Here is a 13,874-nt window from a genome sequence, read left to right as displayed (position 1 = left end):
ATTTGTTTTTATTTTTTTAATATGAGTTGCCCATGTTGAATGAAATTGGATATGACTAATGATAATTTTCTTTTGGTGTTTTCATACAATAATAGGCACATGCATGATCAACTACATATTGCCAAAAAGGAATCACAATTTATATTTGTTAATCCTTTTACAATATCACGAGCAGGCCTTAGTACTCCTCAAACAGAGAAAAGAACACAATTGTTGTCAAAACGATTAATGGAGTGCCAAGATGCTAAATATGTTTTCATACCTTACAACCCCGAGTAAGTGACAAATATTATACTTTAATTTGAGGTTTTATGATTGATTTATATTTCTAATTAGATGCTACTTTTGTTTTTAATGTTTTAGCTTTCATTGGGTCTTGGTAGTGATTGAGCCAAGGAAAATGATAGTCCACTATCTTGACCCTTTACATCACAAACAATGTGAGGACTTAAAGGATATCGTAAACATGTAAGTTCTTCCTATTATTTTTCATAGTATTATTTAAAAAAAAAAAAATACATTCATCTCAAACACATTTTTTTTTTATTTATATATATGTTAAAACATATAACATTTACCTATTTTAAAAATGTACCCATTGAACTTATTTACATAGGGCTCTTCGAATATCTGCAAAGAAAATGTAACGACCCGCACCCAACCATGTAGATATTGTCCGCTTTGGGCCCAAGAGGGCCCTCACGGCTTTAAAACGCATCTACTTGGTTAAGAGGAGCCTTTACATATATAGCGCCAGGAACATTCTCCCCTATCCGATGTGGGACATCACAAACACCCCCCCATGCAGACACAACGTCCTCGTTGTGTCCCATGAGATTGCGGGGCCAAACAGACAAACACCCCTTACGGAGCCAAACAAACCCCCACACCGGGGTCGGGGATCGGCTCTGATACCATTTGTAACGACCCGCACCCAATCATGTAGATATTGTCCGCTTTGGGCCCAAGAAGGCCCTCACAGCTTTAAAACGCGTCTACTTGGTTAAGAGGAGCCTTTACATATATAGCGCCAGGAACATTCTCCCTTATCCGAGAAAACATCTAAAAGGGAGCCATCTTGGCAACTAGTGCAGGTGACATCCAAAAAATTTTCTTTACACATTAGCTTATGCATTTGCACCATTTATATATATGAGTACTAATGTTATTTTATAATTGATCGATTAGTGTCCAAGACAAGAAGGAGGGTTCGAATGTGGCTACTTTGTTATGAGATTCATAAAAGAGATAATTTTTTATCCTACAATTATTGCTTCAAAGGTATTACAAATTTAATGAATTGTACATAGTTTTAGGCTTCCAAATGTTATGCATTTTAATGTTATTTTCTTATTTGATTTCAGTTTGGTGATAAAAAAAAAAAACATATTCTCAAGTAGAATTCGATGAAATTAGAGGAGAATGGGCTACTTTTATGCTACAACTAATCATGAATCATGTTGATGCATCATGATCACCATGCATGGTGAGTCCTTTAGCTACTACATGAATTTTTCCATAGGTTCTTTGAATAATGTTTCTATTTGAAAAAAAAATAATAAAAAAATAGTTCTTAGATTTTTTTCATTTATGATAGCATCGATCCATGTTTATTTCTTCAATAAAAATCTATAAAACTCATTAAACTATGAAATGCAGGTATACACTTTTGGGATGGTGGAATGGAGAATAAAAGAAAGAAGAAGGCAACAAGATTTTGGGTTTTTAAATGCAACTCTTATGTCATATGTTGTAGGACATAAATGTTACTTTAATTAGTACTGAGAAATTTAGATTTTTAGATGGGACTTTTATGTCATTTTATAGTTAGTCGGTTTTATGCTTATGAAATTAAGGTATACAAGAATCTTGGGGTCTTTAACATTTCTAAATCATGTTTTGGTATGCATTCACTCTTCTTTTTTTAGTTTTGATGGGTTTGATATGTTGGATGTACTATCTTTTTTGTGAACATTTGATATACAAATATTATTAGATGATCAATGTATTATGAGTTATTCCAGAAACATTACAGAAAAATGAGTTAAATATAATATGATTGTTATATTTATGGACAAAATATAAACAGGTTATTCTTACTTATTAATTCACAAGCATTACAAAAATCTATAACTAAAAGCAATCATATTTTCCACAATAATTTACAATGATGTGACACCAGTACTCAAAGGTGATGCATTTAATATGACATCATAACTCAAAGATGATGCATTTAATGTGACACCCTATCATCACTAGAAATATATGGTGTCACTTCCGAATGGGTCACCATTTATCTACTTTGATGTTACTTCCAAATACGTCACCAATTGGTACCCTCTATAGTGTCAGTGAAGAAGGTGACGCTATGTTGTAGTGACACTCTATGTTTATGGTGACTCGTTATAAATGTCACCATATATCTTTTTCCTTGTAGTGTATTTAATTAGTTAAATTAACATGAACTACTATATATGGAAGATTAAATATGCTCAATTTTTTATATTATCGCGATTTATTTTCATATTCAATTATGATTAATTTCAATATTTAGTCATAGAATTACATTTAGATTTAAAAAATTAACTTAACTAAATTATTTAATTAGTTAAACTAACATGAACTACTATATATGGAATATTAAATATGCTCAATTTTTTTTTTCACGATTTATTTTCATATTCAATTATGATTAATTTCAATATTTAGTAAATTTATCATAGAATTACATTTAGATTTAAAAAATTAACTTAGCTAAATTATTTAATTAGTTAAATTAACATGAACTACTATATATGGAATATTAAATATGCTCAATTTTTTTTATCGCGATTTATTTTCATATTCAATTATGATTAATTTCAATATTTAGTAAATTTATCATAGAATTACATTTAGATTTAAAAAATTAACTTAGCTAAATTATTTAATTAGTTAAATTAACATGAACTACTATATATGGAATATTAAATATGCTCAATTTTTTTTATTATCGCGATTTATTTTCATATTCAATTATGATTAATTTCTATATTTAGTAAATTTATCATAGAATAGAATTAAATTTACATTTAAAACATTAACTTAGCTAAATTATTTAATTACTTTAATTAACATAGATTTAAATTTAAGTGTATTTTTCTTGCAATAGATTTAGCATGGCTAGTGAAGGTGGTTTTGTCGTGCCAGGGCGAGATCCAGCTTGGAAGTATTGTTCACCAATTGAGGGTAATCGAAATGGAACAATTTGTAATTTTTGTGGGTTGGTAATGAAAAGTGGAGGCATCACGCGATTCAAGTCTCATTTAACGCATAAGGACCCACATAACAACACCAAAAAGTGTCCAAGAGTGCCGCCCGAAGTGAAAAAAGAGATATGATTGTTGGTGCATGACAAACAAAAAGCAAAAACAAAGAAAAATTCTCATATTGAAGACATTCGTAGTCAATTACATGGCACAATGGGGACTCATCATACACATTTGGTAAACGAAGATGATGATGATGAAGATGTTGAAGATGAAGATGTGTATATGTATCCAACAGATATGCACCCAGATGAGCGGGATGCATATCGATTTGCAGTTCGTGCCTCGAAAGCATCTAATTGGGAACGTGAACAACATGAGAATATTGTAGGAAGCCAACGCAAATCGGGAGAGTCTTCTACTGGTATACCGTCGACGATGCGAAAATCACAGAGTATGCGACATTCGCATCATTCACCTCATATTGCCCCTTCGCTTTACAAGTCTTCTACAGCAAGACAAAAAAATATCAAAGATATATTCAAGAGTGGTGCAATTAAAGAAACGATGGGACACTTAATCAGCAAATTCTTCATTTATGAGAGTGTCACACCCGCAAAAGCAAAGTCTCATCACTTCAAGAATATGATTATTGGTGCACAACAAGCAGGTAATTACTAATTTATCAAATGTTATATTGTGTTATACTTTTAGTAAGTATAGTATTTTGTGACATGTTTTACATATGAAGTGCAGGAATGGGAATCGAACCTCCATCTCCATATGAAATAAAGAACAAATACTTGGAAATGGAGTACAAAGAAATGGAAGCTTATGTGAACCAACAAAGGGAAAAATGGAAGACATATGGATGCATAATAATGTCAGATGGATGGACAGGGCCTACGAAATTAAGTATTATTAATTTCGTGGTTTATTCTAAAGGGACCACGGTGTTCCTTAAGTCAGTCGATGCATCGAACTATATCAAAGACCATAAATATATATATATGAGCTTTTGAAGACTATTATCAAAGAAGTCGGTAAGGAAAATGTGGTCCAAATTGTCACAGATAATGGGTCGGCATTCATGAAAGCAGGGAAACAATTGATGAAGAAGTATAACTTATATTGGACTCCGTGTACGGTGCACTGCATCAACTTAATCTTTGAAGACATTAGTAAAAGACCCAGTGTTATCGAGGTGATAAACAATGCTCGCAAGATAACTAACTTCATTTACAATCATGGTTGGTTACTAGCACAAATGAGAAAGTATTGTGGTGGAGACATTGTTCGACCAGGAGCTACAAGGTTTGCTACCAATTATATTGCTCTTGACAGTCTTCTAAAAAAAAAGGTTGATTTGAAAAAATTGTTTATGAGTGATGAATGGGCACAACACAAACTCTGTCGAACAAAACTTGGACGAGAATTGGAGCAATTATTGTTTGACCATACGTATTGGGACAGATTGACAAATATATGAGCCATTATACGTGGTGCTTCGACTTGTGGATTCTGAAGTTGTTCCCACAATGCCATTTGTGTACGAGCTTATGCACGCGATGAAAGAGAACCTTATTCGTCAAGGAGCTGGAGATTGGATGTTCAAAATAATGCAAGATCGTTGGGAGAAAACACTAAAACATCCACTTCATGCAGCAGATACTTAAGTACTATATATCTTTATAAGTTTTTACTTTGTATTTAAGTTTCTTTTAAAAAAATACTAACTCTACTAAATTTTATTGTAGCATACTTCTTGAATCCAAGATTTCAATATAGGCGTGGAGTTGGTAGTGATCCGAAACTAATTCAAGTTGTCCATGATATTTTTGCAAAATTAGATCCAACTACTGAATCATTTGGTCAATTTGGAAATGAGGTGAATAAAAAATTGTTATTTTTGTCAATAAAACAATAATTTCATTCATCAATTTATTTGAACGTTTACTAACAAATTAAATATTGAATACATAGCTTGTACTTTTTCGAGATGCAAAAAGAGGATTTAGTAATCGAGCGGCAATTGCAGCAAGGTCAACCATGGTGCCCGGTGAGTCTTTATAGGAAAAAATTGATTATCATTATTGTAAATTCACCACATAAGTATTTATATGATTATCAAATTCGTTGCAGCTGAATGGTGGTTTATGTATGGGAATCAAACACCTACATTGAGAAAGTTAGCCATCAACGTTCTCTCACAAACTGCGTCATCTTCTGCATGTGAGAGAAATTGGAGCACGTTTGCTCTCATCCACACAAAGCAATAAAATCATTTGGCTTACCCTCGATTGGAGCAATTAGTTTTTTGTTACTATAATATGAGGCTAAAGTTACGCGATATGGAGGCAGAAAATGATCGAGTTGCTAAAAAAGATTACCTTGATCTTCTTGACATTTCAGTCGAAGTGGGTGAAGAAGAAGATAATTAGTTGTTCCAGTGGGTTAGGCCTATACACTTGGATGACAAAGTTGGAAATCCTGATCCATTAATTACCGCTCATGCTCGAGAATTTGGAGTTAATGTTGAATGTGTGTTGTCCGAAGAAGTTCACTCTGAAAGTTTTAGCAAAGATACTGATGATTCACTTCATGCAGCATTGCATTTCCACCAAGAGATTGACTCCACAAGTGTTGGCCATAGTAGTAGACCTAGTGTTGCAAGTACTTCTGCTTCTGGTTACGATGGTTCAAGAGGTGGAACTGATGATGGAGGTGATAATGGGGAAGGAGATATTGATGAACGTCGACATAGTCAATATCCAATCAGCCAATTTACTTGTGAAAATGATTTCACACACTGCACACAGGATGAAGACCATGGCTCTAAAAGAGCTGGTCCAGGCATAGGAGCTATTGGGAAGCCTTATAGAGGAAGAGAACAAATGATGGAACCATATAACGAGGAATTACTTTCAGGGAGTTTTGAATCTATGAGTATAGGGACTCAATTTAGTGACTCCTCGAATGAGGCTAACGTCTACCCTCCTCATGTGATGAGTTATGGTCAACCTTCAAGTTCAACAGATGAAGAGTATGGTATGTCGCGTTATTCCCCTTCCAGACAAATACCATACCAAGTTCCATATCAAATGGAAGAAGGATTTGGCGTTAACACATGGGTGAACTTTGAGTATCCTATCCATGTAGAGGCAGTAGGCAGGACTTAAGAGATATATGCATGGCATGTTAGAATTTATAACCAATATTATTGAGGCTCATTGAGTTGGTACCAATATTATCTCCAACAGCAAGCCGGGGTTCCTTCATCTATCAATCTCATTGAACCACATCGATCCTCATTTTGGTACTAAAAGGACATTGCAATGTAATATGTACAAATTATTGATATTTAATGAAATGAAGTATTTTATGTGAGTTTATAATGAGAACAATTACGAAATTAGCATTTCTTATAGATCAACATGATATAATTACATCTAATATCGCAAATTATATCATATGTATATCAAATTTTTCAATAAAACAACTTTAAAATGTCTATTATACTTCTAGTTATATTATTATAAGGTTTTCCTTGCATTTCCATGAACTTTTAACAATTTTAAGCCTACCGATATTTTTTTCTAGAATATCTGCCGATATATCCGTGATTACCGATATTTTCATCCTTGATCATAAGTAAGCCATTTTTAAAACTTTCTCAATTTAAAATAGATCATTCACTTGTATGGGAAAATTGAACAAATAAACTGGAAAAAAAAAAAAAAAAAACCCAAAACAAAAAGCTTAGTTGGCGAGAACTAGAACAAAGAAAAGCAGAGCGAGAGAACATAGGTTGAAAATTGTGCACAGAATATAGGGGTTGCGTTGACAACATAAATAATATTACAGGTGAAAATCAGAATAAAGGAAAGTTGAGCTAGAGATCATAAGGTCTACGTGTACTAACAACTACGATTTGTAAAGAAAGTATAGGTGATATGTATGCACACAGTAAATATATGTGATGGTGGGTTGATTTTGCTTTTGCTTTGAGTCAAATCAACATAGCACTTAATTAGATGACTATTTCATGTTCACTTAATAATTATTTCCTATTACAATTTCTCAAAGTTCGATTGCCTTAAAATCTCTTTTTAAAATCAGTTTCACAATTAAGTTTTAGATTTGACTCTTAATCCTGAATTGATCATAGTCAACTGACAACTAAGCATAAGAGTTAGATTGTCTCCCTAGTGATTTGATTAGCTGATAACACTCACTATATTGCAACAACCTCAAGTCACAATAACTTACCTTCAATAGAAGAAACGGCTACACCAAAAGAATCTTCAAGACTATTGTAAAATCACATAATTGATATTTTGTTCAAGAATCTGTTATAGTCAATGTATAAATATTGTACATAAAGAAACACGATAATGCAAGAGAATAAGAAATTCCTTTATGGTATTAGATCCATTCACTCTCATCCTCATAGACCCCACATTCCATTTTCCTTAAGCCTCACTGTTGAATTTTGACTTAGTATTTGCTGGAATTTGAATTTTGAAGTTAAATATTGTAGCTGGAGTCCTTAACAAAATCTGCAACATCTAAATATTTTCTTGTTTTTTATTTGGTCAAGATTTGGTTATTTGGTTATTTGGTTTATATTTTATAGAAAGTAGTTGCTCATTATCTAGTAGCTTGATTTTCTGCTATTCTAATGTCATTTTAGTTACAAACTCATGAATAAATTCAGCACTCTTCATCAATAAAACGTGTGTTCCAGCAACCCAAAATATATATTCTACATAAGTGTTTAAATCTTAGACCACCATTGTGGTATCAGAGTTGAAGTTATCTTGAGTGGCCAGTGAGTTGAATAAGCCTGAATACCTTGAGAGTGCCTAAACACCTAAAAACCCGTGAGGTGAGTGAACCTAAAACACCACGAGTGAACCCAAACACCTTCTAAATCATCTAGCAATGGAGGAGTCAAGTCTCACAGCTGCACCATCAATTCTTGATGGAGACAATTATGAAACTTGGGCTGTTAGAATGACGATTCATCTACAAGCACTTGATGTTTGGGAAGCAATGGAAGAAAATTATGAAGTTCCTCCCCTAGAAGCCAATCCAATTGTGGCTCAAATGAAGTTGTATAAAGAAAGAAAGACAAGAAAGGCTAAAGCGAAGGCTTGCTTGTTTGCTGCAGTTTCACCATCAATTCTCATAAAAATCATGAAAATTGATTCAGCTGCAGAAATTTGGGAGTATGTCAAGGATGAATACAAAGGAGATGAAAGAATCAAGAACATGAAGGTGATAAACTTGATTCGATAATTTGAAATGAAGAAAATGAAGGAGTCTGATGTTGTTAAAGACTATGGTGCACAACTTCTGTCAATAGTAGACAAAGTTAGGCTGCTTGGAAAAGAATTTTCCAATGAGAAGATTGTTCAAAAGATATTGGTTACACTTCCTGAGAAATATGAAGCTACAATTTCCTCTTTAGAGAATTCAAAGGATTTGTCAACTATTAGCTTGATAGAATTATTACATTCCTTAGAGGCTGCAGAACAAAGAAGACTCATGAGACAAGGAGATATTGTAGAAGGAGCATTTCAAGCAAGAATGCTGAAAAATGCATACCATAAAAATGGCAAGATGAACAACAACAAGCCAAGCAACAACAACCAAAAAAATGGAGTTTTTCCACCTTGTCCTCATTGCAAGAAGACAAATCATTCTCCACAAAAATGTTGGTGGAGACCAGATGTGAAATGCAACAAGTGTGGTAAACAAGGACATGTGGAGAGGATTTGCAAAAATCAACAGCAGAAAGAAACTAGTACAACAGTTGACTATTGTCAGGAGGAGCAATTATTTGTAGCAACATGTTTTGCTAATAAAAGGACCTTTGAAAGCTGTCTTGTAGATAGTGGTTGTACAAACCACATGACAAATAATCAAGACTTCTTTAGAGAATTTTATAAAACAACTATTTCCAAAGTCAGAATTGGAAATGGTGAGTATATTCCAGTGAAGGGCAAAGGAACAGTTGCTATCGAAAGCCAAACAGGTTTGAAACTCATTTATGATGTTTTGTTTGTGCCTAACATTGACCAAAACTTACTTAGTGTTGGACAGTTTGTTGAGAAATGATTCAAAGTTTATTTTGAAGATAGGAATTGCATTATCAAGGATGTTGAAGGCAAAGAGGTGTTTAACATAAAAATGAAGGGCAAGAGTTTTGCCTTGAATTTATTGGAAGATGAGCATGTTGTTATTTTACAACAAGATAGCACAACAATGCTTTGGCATAGAAGGCTCGGGCACTTTCATCATGATGTTGTGCTCTACATGAAGAAAAATCAAATAGTTGAAAGACTTTCTGACTTAGAAAATGATCTTCCTATAAGTGCTACTTGTCAATATGGAAAGCAAACTAAACTTTCCTTTCCAAAAAAAAACATCCTAGAGAGCAACCTAAAAATTGAAAATGGTGCATACTGATGTTGGTAGACCTCAAAAGATGCCATCCTTGAAAGGGAATGCAGACATCGTTCACCAGCTCACTGCACCATATAATCCACAACAAAATGGAGTCATGGAGAGGAAAAATAGAACGATTTTAGAGATGACAAGATGTCTTTTGCATGAAAAAGATCTACCTAAAAAATTTTGGGTTGAAGCTACAAGTACAATAGTATATTTGCTGAACAAATTTCCAACAAAAGCATTAAAGAAACAGACCCCTTTCGAAGTTTGGTTTGAGTTTCTACGTGGAAGACTTGGAGTTTGCAACTACTAAGTCAAGGAGGAGTGTTGAATTTTGACTTAGTATCTGTTGGAATTTGAATTTTGAAGTTAAATATTGCAGCTGGAGTCCTTAACAAAATCTGCAACATCCAAATATTTTCTTGTTTTTTATTTGGTCAAGATTTGATTATTTGGTTTCTATTTTATAGGAAGTGGTTGCTCATTATCTAGTAGCTTGATTTTCTGCTATTCTAATGTCATTTCAGTTACAAACTCATGTATAAATTCAGCACTCTTCATCAATAAAACGTGTGTTCCAGCAACTCAAAATATATATTCTGCATAAGTGTTTAAATCTTAGACCAACACTCACTATTTCAACCATAGACATCTTTGTTCATAAAGAACAACCAACCAACATATGACCACCACTACATAATACTCCATATCGCAACATCCAAACCCATCTCAATCACTGCATATGTTGAATCATTCACTACCTATTATGTTGGATAGAGAAACTACATTCTACGGAAAGCTCAAATGAAAAATGTCATCTATGCCAATGGCTTCAAAGAACACATCAAAGGTACCTGTCCTTCCAAGACAAACAAAAATGAAGAAATCAATGTAGAATTCCTAAATTTGAGATGCTTTGATGGCATGATCATGAGTTAAATCTATTCATCCTTGACTCCTGAAATTATGCAACAAATAGTTGGGCATCAAACTTCTAATACAGCATGGATTGCTCTTGAGAAAATTTTCTCAACCTCATCAAAGGCAAGAATAATGCAGTTAAGGCTAGCTTTTCAAACCACCTAAGAAGGTTTCTTGTCTATGATGGAGTATATCCTTAAATTAAGACACTAACTAACAGTTTTGCAACCATTAGAGAACCGGTTTTTGAACAAATCAAATCTTGAAACTTCTTGGCAGCCTTGGACCAAATTATAACCCTATTATAGCCTTTTTAACATCCTGAGAAGATGATACAAACCTTCACTCTATACATAACTTCCAGCTCACCCATGAACAAAGACTTCAGTTTCAAAACACTGTAACAAAATATGAAATTATCTCAACAAATATAGCTACCCAAAGTCATTTTGTAAGTCCAAGAAAGCATTAACATGGAAAACCTACCACTGTAGGATACAATTAAAATGGACTCCAATGACAATATCGACATGGTGGTCATGGACAGAACCATTAACCACAACAAAATAGCAATCGGCCACAATGCCAATTATGTAGCAAACATGGCCACACTATGATTTCATATTATCACATATTTGACATCCATTTTCAAGACCCAAATTCCTTACCTCCACCAAAACCCTCATTCTCCACAACAACCAAGAACAATGTTCAAGCTATGTTGGCCACTCCATCCTTAAACATCAATGACTCATGGTTTCTTGATACCAGTGTTACTCACTATCTTGCACATAGTGAAGAAACTCTTTCCAACTTACAACCCTATCAAGGAAAAAATGCAATTAATATTAACAATAGTAAGAATCTAACCATCTCACATGTTAGCTCTAAGTTCTTTCATAACCTAATGAACTTTTTCATTTTCAAAATGCATTTCATGTCTATTGATTTTCGTGCAACGATTCCTAGTGAAAAATTAGAGAAAAACAAAAAGAAAAACACACAAATTTAACGTGGTTTGGCAGATTGCATACGTCCATGGGAACAAGGAAGAAGACTTTCACTATATCTTAAATTGGGGTTACATAAAATGGTATTTATACTAACCCTCAAGTAATGAAATTCCAAAAATACTCATTAACCGTATCACAGGGGGAGGGAGGAGGGGGGGCAGCCTCCCAACCTATCGTTCGCCCTCAACAATAAAAATACAAGCTTGAATGGAAAATGTCGTCACTCCTCTCCACTCCGGCATTTGCCATTTTTTCTCCATATGTCTTTCACTCAATATGAGCCACATACTACAATAATCTCCACCTTGGCAAATAGTCACCCCCCTTAGGAAACGAGAAACATAGCTTGTAACTCCACCTAGGACAATAGGTTGGGGCATCTCCTATCTAACATCTAGAGACATTAATCAAGTTCAAGAAATGCTTGAACTTTTCTATGGTATCAAGCTTTGTCAACATGTCTGCTGCATTCTTAGAGGTGTGAACCTTCTCAAGTAACAATTCACCAGAAGAAACCAATCCCCTAATCTTGTGAAACCTCACATCGATGTGTTTGGTCCTTGCATGATACACCTGGTTCTTTTCCAAATAAATGGCATTATGACTGTCACAAAATAATTGAACTTCACTTTGCTGAATACCCAACTCCTTAACCAAACCTGTAAGCCATAATGATTCCTTTGCAGCCTCATGTCACAAGTTGCTTCAAATGAGCCTCCCCATGGGCTTATATAGAGCCTAGGAAACTTTCGGAGACTCCTAGAGCCATCTACACTAAGCCATTGGTGGGAAGAGTGTGGAAGGTTCTAGAAATGTCTAGAGATGTCCACACATCTCTACACTATGGTGGAAGGCATGAGAGGAGTCCAAGGCTTTCTAGAGAATTCTAGGAATCTCTTGTATATTCTTGTACATAGGTTTGTACATAGAATTGTGTAGGGTGTTCTAGAATCTTCTTGATTTGTAAGGAACCCTCCAAGGTTCCAGAGAGTTTCAACAGTGTCTATAAATAGGTGAGGGCCTTATTTGGTAAGGCACCACCCAAAACCACCCAAGAACCTAACCAACCAAGCAAGTGAGTCCCTAAAGCACTTGTAAAGCTTCCTTTCAGCAATAAAAGCTTCCATTCTTCAAAAGTCGCCTATTACGCCTTCTAAAGCTTCCGAATCATGAGCATCTTAGCCTAGCAAGCTAAGCATTGGGAGTAAGGCTGACTTAGCAAGATCAAGTGTCTTGACTTGTCTAAGTGTCACACGAGTTTAGGAAAAGACTAAGTCCATGACAAGTGGTATCAGAGCGTGGCTACGAAGTGGGCATAGTAAAGGAAACATGTCAGGCTCCAACATAGAGAAGACTAGAGAGCAAACCCGAGGGAGTGAGATCGAGCCTACTGCGTAGGCCAAGGGCCAGAAGGATAAATCTCGTGATGCCATAGCCAATATGGAGGCAAGGCTAGCCAAGGTGGAGCTAGCCATGGCAGACACCTGGGAAGGGGTGGACTTGATTGAGCAAGGCATGGAGAAAGGCTTAGAGGATCTAAAGGAGCAGATCCAAGACCTTCGTGAAGGGATGCTTGGCTCACAAGTTTAGTCGATGTCACACAAGGAGTTCATGTCCTTCCAAGACAAGGTCATGAGCATGTTCGCTAGCATGGAGTTAAGGGTGGAGGCCTTGGCCACTCCAATGGAGTCCCGAGACTAAGAGGTTAGGCAAGAGTTGGCCATCTACAAGGCTACTGTGTTAGCACGAGTCATGGCCACTTAGGAGGCATCTAGGGTGGAGGTGTCAAAACCACAAGGGTTTAGTGGCAAATGGGATGCCAAGGAGTTAGACAACTTCTTATGGCATATGGAGCGATACTTTGAGGCTATCGCACTAACTAATGAGGTGGCTAAGGTAAGAACTGTAATCCTCTACCTTACTGACACAGCTACTCTATGGTGGCGTCAGAGGTTTTCTAATATGGAGAAAGGCATTTGCACCATAGAGACGTGGGAGGACTTCAAGAGGAAGATCAAGAGGCAATTCTACCCCGAGGACGTGGCTTACCTGGATAAGAAAAACATGAGGCGTCTCAAGCACACAGGCTCAATACGCGACTATGTCAAGGAATTCTCTTCGCTTATGCTTGAGATTCCTAACATGACTGAGAAGGAGTTGTTATTCAACTTCATGAATAACCTGCAAGGATGGGCCGAGTAGGAATTAAGGCATCGAGGCATTCAAGACTTAG

The sequence above is a fragment of the Vitis riparia genome, chromosome 6, assembly GCF_004353265.1.
Source record: "Vitis riparia cultivar Riparia Gloire de Montpellier isolate 1030 chromosome 6, EGFV_Vit.rip_1.0, whole genome shotgun sequence".
Lineage (NCBI taxonomy): Eukaryota > Viridiplantae > Streptophyta > Magnoliopsida > Vitales > Vitaceae > Vitis > Vitis riparia.
The sequence above is the reverse complement of the archived record's forward strand: the minus strand, read 5'-3'. Positions refer to the sequence as shown.